The 10024-nt window shown below is 44.9% G+C and overlaps 1 long non-coding RNA gene across 3 annotated transcripts; it reads right to left on the minus strand.

Annotated features, from left to right (window-relative positions):
• Window positions 1–690: 690 nt before the first annotated feature.
• Window positions 691–9496, minus strand: LOC106020804. Of its 3 annotated transcripts, none has more exons than XR_002382012.2 (5): window positions 9287–9496; window positions 8352–8441; window positions 7884–8004; window positions 4233–4272; window positions 691–3661 (listed from the first exon to the last, which is right to left on the minus strand). It is a non-coding gene; the product is annotated as an uncharacterized LOC106020804 (long non-coding RNA). The 3 variants fall into 3 exon arrangements; XR_005880872.1 differs by having other exon boundaries at window positions 4233–4755; XR_002382010.2 differs by having other exon boundaries at window positions 691–4755.
• Between the last annotated feature and the right edge of the window lie 528 nt (window positions 9497–10024).

Raw genomic sequence — 10024 nt, forward strand, 5'->3', positions numbered from 1 at the left:
AGTCCAGCGTGAGAGAAAGTCAGGGTAGAGACTCAAGCAAGAACCTGGAGAGTGGAATTAAACAGAGGCTTGGAGATCTGCTACCTACTGACTAGTTTTCCATAGTTTATTCTGCTATTTTATACAACCAGGATCACTTACCCTTGGGTAATGCCACCCACAGTGGGCTGGGCCCTCCTAAGTCAATAATTAATCAAAGAAATACCCAACAGACAAATATAATGGAAGCAGTTCTTCAATTGACATTCCCTCTTTCCAGATGACTCTGACTTGTGTCAAGTGGACAAAAAGCTAACTAGTACATGTATGTATGTATGTACGTATGTGTGTGTGTGTTTATGTACATGTATATATGTGTGTGCATGTGTGTAGATGGTTGTATATATAAATGTACACGTGTACATGTGTTTATACTTGTTTGTATATATAAACTGGTTTATTGTTTTTAGCTGGTTTATTGTAGTATATAACTGATTTCCTTCCTTTTAGATCCATGAACATTCCATTGGATGTATTTCTCACATTTTGTTTGTTCATCCATCCTTTAACAGAAGTTTGGGGTTGCTTCTGCCTTTCAGCTATCGTGTGTAATGCTGCCATGTGCCTAGATGAGTGAATGTTCAGTGGAAATGATGATTGGTGAGCTCTGAGTGTCCAGAAGAATAAAATAAGTGGCCTCTCTCACACTAGTACTGAGAAACCATTTATTTCATGGAATTGGACATGTTAGAGCAGGAAATGATTATAAAACCATCATCTCTATTTATTTACAGACAAGGAAACAGACATAAAGGAACTAAACAAGGATGGATTATAAAATGTGCAGTCTCTTGCAAAAGGGTATTGGAAAGGAACCCCTCTCCCAGGCAAAATTATCTACATGGCTTGTCATGTCACATACCTCAAATTCCCTATACTGGAGATATATTTACTTGGATGAAGACACTGGTAATATCACCAGGAATCTCCTAGTAAAATATAAATAGCTCCAAGGGAAAGTCATTGCTGACCCACTGTTCCCTTGTCTGGGAACACTGGTTTTCCACAGAACAGGAAGCTTAGAGTAGGGTGCTGAAGGAACAGAGCTGCACCAATTGGGGGGAGGGGCAGGAGGTGTGTCATGTGTAATCCTGAGTACAGATGTTCCACAAGATACAAACACCTTGTTCGGGGTCCAAGCATCCGGCAGTCACTAGTACCAAATTCAGAGCTAAAGGTGTGGGAGAGTTGTGGGCATACCTTTAACCCCAACACTTGGAAGGGAGAGGCAGGTAGATCTCTCAGAGTTCAAAGCCAGTCTGGTCAATTCCAGGCTAGACAAGGCTATAGTGAGACCTTGTCTCAAAAACAAACAAACAAACAAAAGACAAAAGGTTCAAGACTAAGCTAGCTGTGGTGGTACACATCTGTCATCCTAGCATTTGGAGGGACAAGGCAAAGATCTTAAGTACTTAGTTAGCCTGAACTGCATAGTATGACTCTCCTTCAAAAGGGAGAGTGGGGCTGGGTGTGGGGGTGCACACCTTTGATCCATCCCAGCACTCTGAAGATAGGCAGATCAATCTCTGTGAGTTCAAGATCAACTCAGTCTACGCCGTAAGGTCCAGGGCTACATGGAGAGAGACCTTGTCTCAAAGGGTCTTTAGGTCACAAAGGCAACTTACAGTATATTGTGCTTCATTTCAAAGTACATGCCTTCCAAATGTGACTTTGTGCTGTGACTTGAGTCTAGGTGTTAATTTTGCAGGTCCTTCACCATCTAAGACATACTCATTATTTTCTTCAGCAAAAATTTTCCCTAACAAAGTGAGGGAGTCATTTTTTTCTTCAGCAAGTTCAAACTTCCACACTACATGTGTCCATGATGATGCTGAGGCAGTTCTGTCAGTAAAATGCAGCTTTCTGGGACCAAAAGAACTCCATTTTGATGCAGCGCATGAGCACAAGCATTGGAAGAGTCCTTAGCTTCTGCTGATGCTGCCGCCTCCTTAACTCCTCAGTAGCAAGGGTGACTCTCCAAGGGAGCATTGCGTCCATCTCCAGTCCCAGCTCTGGGGTGCTCACACCTCTGCTGGGGAACAACTGTAAGTTCTGGAAAGAGATTATGACCGCCCAAGGGAAGCATATGTCTACGTACATACTGACAACACCACAAACGATGAAAACAGTGAGCAATCCTAAAAAACAAGGAAGTGAGACTAGAAACCCTTCAGGCAGGGGATAGCTGTTACGATATGTGGCACATGGGACCTTGGCAGGCCCCGTGGCAGACAAGGGGCAAACACACCATCAGGCTGAACGTACATGGGAAGGAAGTTTTATTGGGGGAAGAGAAGGGAGTGGGGGAAGGGAGAGAGAGTGGGGAGAGAGAAGAGAAAAAGAGAGAGATGGTCAGAGAGAAGAGAAATAGGCAGACAGATCTCTGCCTCCTAAGAGAAATGGTGGAAAGAGAGAGACCAGGAATGGGCGGAGCTCGTCTCTTAAAGGAACCTTTGCACCTGTGTACAGAGCCAGAATACTGCCTGCCATGCAAGCAGGGGTGGCCATTCTGCTAGGTCCCCAAGGGGCAGGGCCAGGTTTTCCTGGATGATAATAATAGCTCAGGGGTAGAATATACTTCCTTGGCAAGTCCGGGGTGAGTTCTGCTCTATCCCTGAGATGGAGAGGTTGAAGGAAGAGAAGGAAAGGGTAGCAACACAAAAAACAAACAAACAAACAAAAAAAACAAAGTAGTTGGGCAATAAGACTTGAAATAAATTTTTATGTTTACAGAGGGGCCAAGAAGATAATGGAGACTGAGTAATTAAAGACAGATATCTAAGTAATTCAGGACAATTTACAGACATTAGTTATATGTTTAAGGAACTAGGAATCACACTCTATGAGAATCCAGAAGAAAATCTGCTTTGGTTTTTATTTTGTTTGTTGTTGTTGTTATCTCATTTTTTTGAGATGGGGTCTCATGTATCCCAGACTATCCCATTGTAGCCTAGGTCCTAGATCCTTGGACAACTTTGAAATCCTCATCCTGCATCCAATTACCAACTACTAGCATTACAGGCATGCACCACCACACCCAGTCGGGAAGACAATTTGATGGCCCTACAGAACTTCAGATCCCACACTCAAAGAGCCAATCAAGCAAAGATGGAAAATATTTGGGGGATTGGGGAGCACACACCTGGAATATGCACACATCCTCTTGTTTCTTTTCATTCTTCCTTTAACAGTACAGTACAACAACTATGTATATAGCCCTTGCATTTATTGAGCAGTATAAATCATCTACAGATGATCTAAAGGATTTGGGAAGATATGCATAGGTTATATGTGAATACTATGCCACGCTAGTATAGAAGCTGTATGGACTTGAATATTCACAGATTTTAGCATGGGGCAGGCAGGTGTCTTGAAACAAATCCTTCAGGAATGAAAAAGGGTTCTGCTACTGTGATGTATATTCTATCTGATAAGCATAATCTACAGTGGCAAAATAAGTTGGTACCAAATTAACCTAAACAATAAATCAGATAATGTAACTCCTAGCATTCGTCCAGTTCCCTTTGTAGTTATGTTTGGTTTCTGTTGCAGTTAACATCACACACCCCAAGAGGCACATTACCTTCAGCATCTTCCCAGGAGGGCTTTTAACCTGTGTCTCCTGTGGCCGAAGAAAGAACACCAGACATTTGAAACTAATTAACTCATTGACAGAGCCTATCATACAATCCTCTTATAGATCCTTCCACTAAGTTAATATTCTATGAGCTTAACTAGGGACTGTTATATACTAGTGACTCTCCCCTCTGCAACCTGCAAGCTCCATTTTATCTTTCCATTAAATACACACATGCATGTACACACACATACAAACGGACATATACATACACGCACATACACACACGCAGGCACACAGGTTTGGAGAGATAGCTCAGTAAGTAAAGTGCTGCTGTGAAAGTGTGGAGCCTGAGTTTGGATCCCCCAACACCCATATAAAATATGTAACAGTGCAGGCCGATAATCCCAGCATCAGGAAAGCTGACACAGGCATGTCTTTGCTTCCTGGCCAGCAAGTTTAGCCCAATCAGGGGATCCCAGGTTCATTAGGAGAGGCTGTCTCAACAAACACTCTACGTTTGACCTCTGACCTCCACATGCACTTACACATATACACATACACATGTGTCCTCACACATAACACACATACACAGTGGTGGGAGTCACATACATACCTGTAGTTACAGCTACAGGGGAGGCCAAAACAAGGAAGACCTGGGGGATGTGGGGTGGGGAGTGAAAGAGAAAGAGAGAGAGAAAGGGGGCCGTAGGGCAACCCTTTAATAGAATACATTCTTCCAGCATGTCTCATACAGCCGCACCCTGACTGATTACTTGGCATAGATTTTCAACTTTATAACGGTATAAATGTATACTTATGCAACCATCTGCTTTTCACTTTGAGTACAATATTCAGTGAGTTATGTGGCACATAACACTCCCATAAAATAGTCTTGGTCTTGGATGGTTTTGTTCACTGAAGACTAACAAGTGTTCTGCGTATGTTAAGGTGGGTGGGGCTACACTAGGATGGCCAATACTTTGGGTGCCCTCAGTGTCCTTTTGACTTATGATATTTTGATGTGCTATGGGTCTATCAGGATGTAACCCCTTCATCAGCGGAGTTGCATCTGTGTACAGCTGTGCAGCTGGGGTTGGTTGGCTGACGTCTCCAGTCTCCACGGGTTTCTTTCAGACCTTTAAGAAAGATATGTGAGCACAGTTTGGCCTCTCCAAGGCCATTCAGAACCAACCGTGCAACCTGTCCATTCCATCTCGCCCCTCTCATGGGAATCACAACTACATACAAAAGCAAAGGGACACTGCCTTTATAACACACTAGCCAAAAGAGACCAGCTTTGGCCAGAACAGAAGCCATCCTGGTGACCAGAGGATTATATATATATAAAGGTAGCAGACGAGAGAAGGTGCCACGTCAGGAGGACTTGGAGGAAGAGGGTGGTAAAGCTGGCGTATAGAGCAGGGGTCAGAATCAGGTAGAGGAGCCGGAAGTGTGAGTTGATTCTTGGGTAGAAATAGTGCTTTGCTGCTGGGAGTAGAAGAAGGGACCGTGGAGGAATCAAGCAGGAAACCAAGGAAAGAAGAAGAGAACTGAGAGAGAGAAGCACTGGACCTGATGGGGAGGAGGCCCACACAGGGTGCACACCCTGCAGCTTCAGTGCTATTTCCCCAAGGAAGGAAGGGTGTCATGGGATGATCTTTTTTTTTTTTGTTTTTGTTTTTGTTTTTGTTTTTCGAGACAAGGTTTCTCTGTGGCTTTGGAGGCTGTCCTGGAACTAGCTCTTGTAGACCAGGCTGGCCTCGAACTCACAGAAATCCGCCTGCCTCTGCCTCCCAAGTGCTGGGATTAAAGGCGTGTGCCACCAACACCCGGCCTGGGGATGATCTCTTTGTACACTGTGAAGATGTGTCTCCACCAAGGCGCCTTCTGACTGGTTTAATAAAAGAGCTGACTGGCCTGTAGCTAGGCAGGTGGTATAGGCAGGACAGCAAGACACAGAGGACATTGGGCGCAGTCTCTGGAGTCACAGGGGATGCAGAAAGAAGCAAGACACACATGCCGTGTTGAAAGAAGCTTCTGCAGAAGGTAGATAAGAAACATGGGTTAATGTAAAATGTAACTAGTAACAAGGCCGAGCTATCAGCTAAGCATTTATAATTAATATTAAGTCTTCATATTTGGGAACTGGTGGGAGGGAAAGAAAATTTCGCCTACAGAAGGAGGGTCCACATAACTAGCTTGTGTGCCCTAAGCCGACTTCCTCCCTAGACCTGTCTTTCCTCGGGTCGCTGTCCTTACTTAGTTTTTCTTACTTTTCCCCCAGATTTGTGCCCCTTACAGAAGTCGACCTCTGTGCATCACCTCTGTAGCACTTGATGGGAAACTCAAAAGGGAATCCCATCTTTGTGACAACAGCCAGCTCCATCTTTCAGATCCAAGTTAGGGTTTCAGCTACAATTAAGGTCCTAACAGCAAGGCTTCCTTCTCACAGAGGGCTAGAGGGATCTAGCAATGGCCAACAAAATAGGAAACAGAATCTGACTGGGGAGTCAGGAGGTATAGGGAAAGGTGTCTTACGGAAAGGCGTCACACACACCTTCAATCCCAGCACTGGGGAGGCAGAGTCAGGTAGATCTCTATGAAATCAGGCCAGCCTGGTCTACAAAGCAAGTTCCAGGACAGCCAGGGCTGTTACACAGAGAAACCTTGTCTCAAAAGAGAGAGAGAAAGAGAAGGAATGAAAGAAGGAAGGAAGGAAGGAAGGAAGGAAGGAAGGAAGGAAGGAAGGAAGGAAAGAAGGAAGGAGAGAAAAGGCATCAAAGATTGGCAATGTGAGAAGCTGCATAAAAGTATTTACAACATTCATGTCTGTGGCCATGACAGCACCAAAGGCTATACAGAGGCAAAGGTCTGGGCTGCCACCTGAGACCATGTTGATGTCTCAGGACCATGCTCTGTCAGGGCCATACCGATCTGAGCGGCCTGAACTTTAACTTGAGGCCATGCTGATGTCTGGGATGGCCTCCTCCTCACCAACAGTTGAAATGAGAGAGATGGTCTCACCCCTCACCATGCTCTGGAGGAGAGCTGACCTTGATGATAGCGTGGGTGCAATAGATCTGCCTCTGCCCCCCCCAACCTGGGAGGGAGAAGTATCCCCGTGGAGGTCCAGACTGACAAACTTAGCTAGTACCCAGACTCACAATCCAGGGCTTTGAGCTGACCCACCCCAACTTATGCCCCATCTATGACCTCTGGAGAATGCTTAAGGATTTGTGGGAACACAGGCACAGGATCTCCATGACTCAGGACAACAACAGGATATCTGAGAGAAGTTTCAGTGAGGGTCCAGTATTAATGATGTACCAGAAGCCAGAAATCTTGAACCTGACCAATAACTCATTGCAACAAACATTTGCAAGTAAAGCTGTTTGGGCAAAAGAGTCTACTGCATGTAAAGAGGTGATGAAGAGTTGTGAAGACAATGGAAGAAACTGTTTTCTTTCTTTTTCTCCTTCTGATGGTTAGCTACAAGGAAGGACTGGGAAATGAGTGAGATTGGAGTGCATAATGTGAAATTCCCAAAGAATCCATTTAAAACATTATGTTAAAAAAAGGTATTTGCAATACCTGGGCTCTTTTTCAGTATCAGAAAAAAATGTGAAGGTCAACATACTGAATCAATAGAGTCTTTGAGCTGTTCCTGTCATTCATTCTGTTTTGTGATTTTGAGACAGAGTCTGGCAATGTAGCTCAGGTTGGCCTTGAACTCGTCACCCTCCCTCCTCTATCTCTGAGTGTTAGGACTAGAAGACAGTGCCCCAACAACTAGTGTAAAAGGGATCATGAGTGGTGCCGCGCAGACATTTATCTGGAAGAATCCTGTGGGCACTTGGGCTTAAGGTCAACCATATGACTCATGCAACCAACAGAGTTAAGTAGCTGACAAAGACCACTGTCCATTTTAATAAGGTCCTCGGCAGTGGCTGTCAGGAGTAAGGGTAGAATGAAGGCACTTAGTCAGGATAAAGTAAACAAGGGGTACAAAGAAAGGGGGATAGTATCAGCCCTTTGATCTTGGAAATGCAGTCGAAGAGTAGCAGACCCAGGAGGCATCATGTACTTATGACCTGCCAGACAGTCCCTCCAAGTTCTGTTGCACCCCATTCCTCCCATAACCTCTGCAAAGAATACAGTAGGGGGGCTTATCACTTGGAGATTTGGGACACTAGATGCAGTGGGCCTATATACAATATTAGGCAGTCATTCGTTGGCATGTACAGGGAGTTGTTTCAGAACCCACCTTGCCATGGAGATGAAATCCCATGGATTCTGAAGCAATACAGCAAATACTTCATAGGACTTACACAAAACCTACATATCCTTCCACATACTTTAGATCATCTCTCGGTGATTTATGCTACCTGAAACAGGAATGCATGCCATTTAAGTAATTATTACAGTGTGTTGCATAAGGAATGAGGACAAGAAAAAAGTCTGTGACATGTATTATAGAAAAAGTCTATCACATCACAACATAGCACACAGCTACACAGGCACACTGCCCAGACCCTGAGGATAACCGCACTCCATTGGATCATGGCATTTATGCACACTGACATGTGTAACAAACTTACTTCACATCTATGAGACCCTGGGTTTGATCTCCAACACCACAAAAAATGGTGAACATAGGACCAGTAGGGTAGCTCAGAAAGTAAACAAGAACCTATGTAAAAGCAAACAAGAAACTGGGCATACTAATATGTACCTGTAATCCCATCACTAGGGAGGTAGGGAGAGAAAGATCCCTGGGCTGTCAGTCAGCCTCGCCTAGGGAGTTCCAGGCCAGCAGAAGTCCCTGTCTCAAAGAAAAGAAAAAAAGAATCAGGTGGATGGTGCCTGAAGAAATGACATCCAAGGTTGTCTTCTGACTTCAGCACACACACAAAGGTGCACACTTTCGTGCATGTACATACGTGCACACATGCACACACATAAAATGCATGCAAAGATGTGTATTATTGTATAACAAGTGCATCTTATCTGGTTTTCGATCACAAAGGTCCCTTCAGCCACAAACTTTCCCCTGGCTTTTGTAACAACCTGAATTCCAGCCTCGGAGGCTACACCGAGGGATCTGGTTTAAACAAGGATGTGTGGCTTAGAATCCAGTTTGAGAAGCTGGGGGCAGGGCAGGAGGTGGAAGGTCATAAATGACGAAGGTGGGACCTGGAATGAGAAAGGCCACAGGACCACAGGACGCTGGCTTCATTAAACCAGCTTTGCTTCGCTTCTTTTCCCATGTGCTGTGTTGGCGCGCATTTGTCCTCAGCTTTAAGAAGCAGATCTTTTCAGGCTCATTAGTTAACAAATCACACCTCAATCTCCACACCCAGCTATAAAGACTGCCTGGTGCCTAACAGGCAGTAAGGCAAACTAGAAAGCTGAGGCTTAGCTGTATTCCTTCTTCAAAAGTGCTTGCCACTTCCATCCAGGAATTCGATTTTTCAAGTTTTCATAATTACTTCACCCAAATCAGTTTGTGTGGAAACTGCTTTAGGCCAGAATGGTTTTTGCAGACAATTCTTAAGAAACTGCATCGTTCTATCTCACACTATACAATTTTCAGTGAAAGCACACTGATAAAGATCAGCCAGGCCAGTTTCTCCCTCCCCAAGGGCAAATTTCCAGAGTGGTCTGTACCTGCTGGCTGGTCCTCACAGACACACAGTGATGACCTGGCTCTTCTGGAAAGTTTGCAGGCATGTTGACCAAAGAAACTCAGAAATGAGGCAACCAGGGGCATAGGTTGTGGCTTTCTCTTTGGAAGGACAGAGTCTCCTGCTTCTGCCACAAAGCAGGCCAAGGAAGCTCGATTGCTTTCCTAGAGTTCCAGGGACAGGAGACTCTCCTCTCACTAGAGCTGCTACTTCCTCCTTCCGTGTTTACTCAACAACCAGCAAACACTGGTTGTAGATCTATATTAGGCAAGGACCTCTGAAACACTCTTGGGAGATATCAACGTATCCTGAGCCTCTAAGCTCATGGGACAGTAGGCAGTCATTCACAAAGATGGTGACAAGCCAACATAGAAGGGGCTGGACTCAAAAGAAGCCCAAGTTCTGCACATGATAGCAGACCCTACATGTAGCCACACTTGTCTCCCTGGTTGATTCCTCCTATTTCAGAAAGAAGAGGCTCGCTAACATGTAATGAAGAGTGACTGGGAGGCCAGGGAGCTCGGAGGAGGTGATGGGTGAGTTGAGAAGCTAATGGTAACCTGGAAGAAAGAGCTTCAAAGCAGTGGACAATTCTGTATGCCACACCAAGGTTCACATCTGACGCTCCAAGCCCCATAGCTTCATTCTGAAGGTTGTAGAAGGAGTAGAGTGGAACCGATATGCTCATGGATAACCACACTCACCCATTGGCTTTTGGGTG

The sequence above is a fragment of the Mesocricetus auratus genome, unplaced genomic scaffold (genome assembly GCF_017639785.1).
Source record: "Mesocricetus auratus isolate SY011 unplaced genomic scaffold, BCM_Maur_2.0 Super-Scaffold_100013, whole genome shotgun sequence".
Taxonomy (NCBI): domain Eukaryota; kingdom Metazoa; phylum Chordata; class Mammalia; order Rodentia; family Cricetidae; genus Mesocricetus; species Mesocricetus auratus.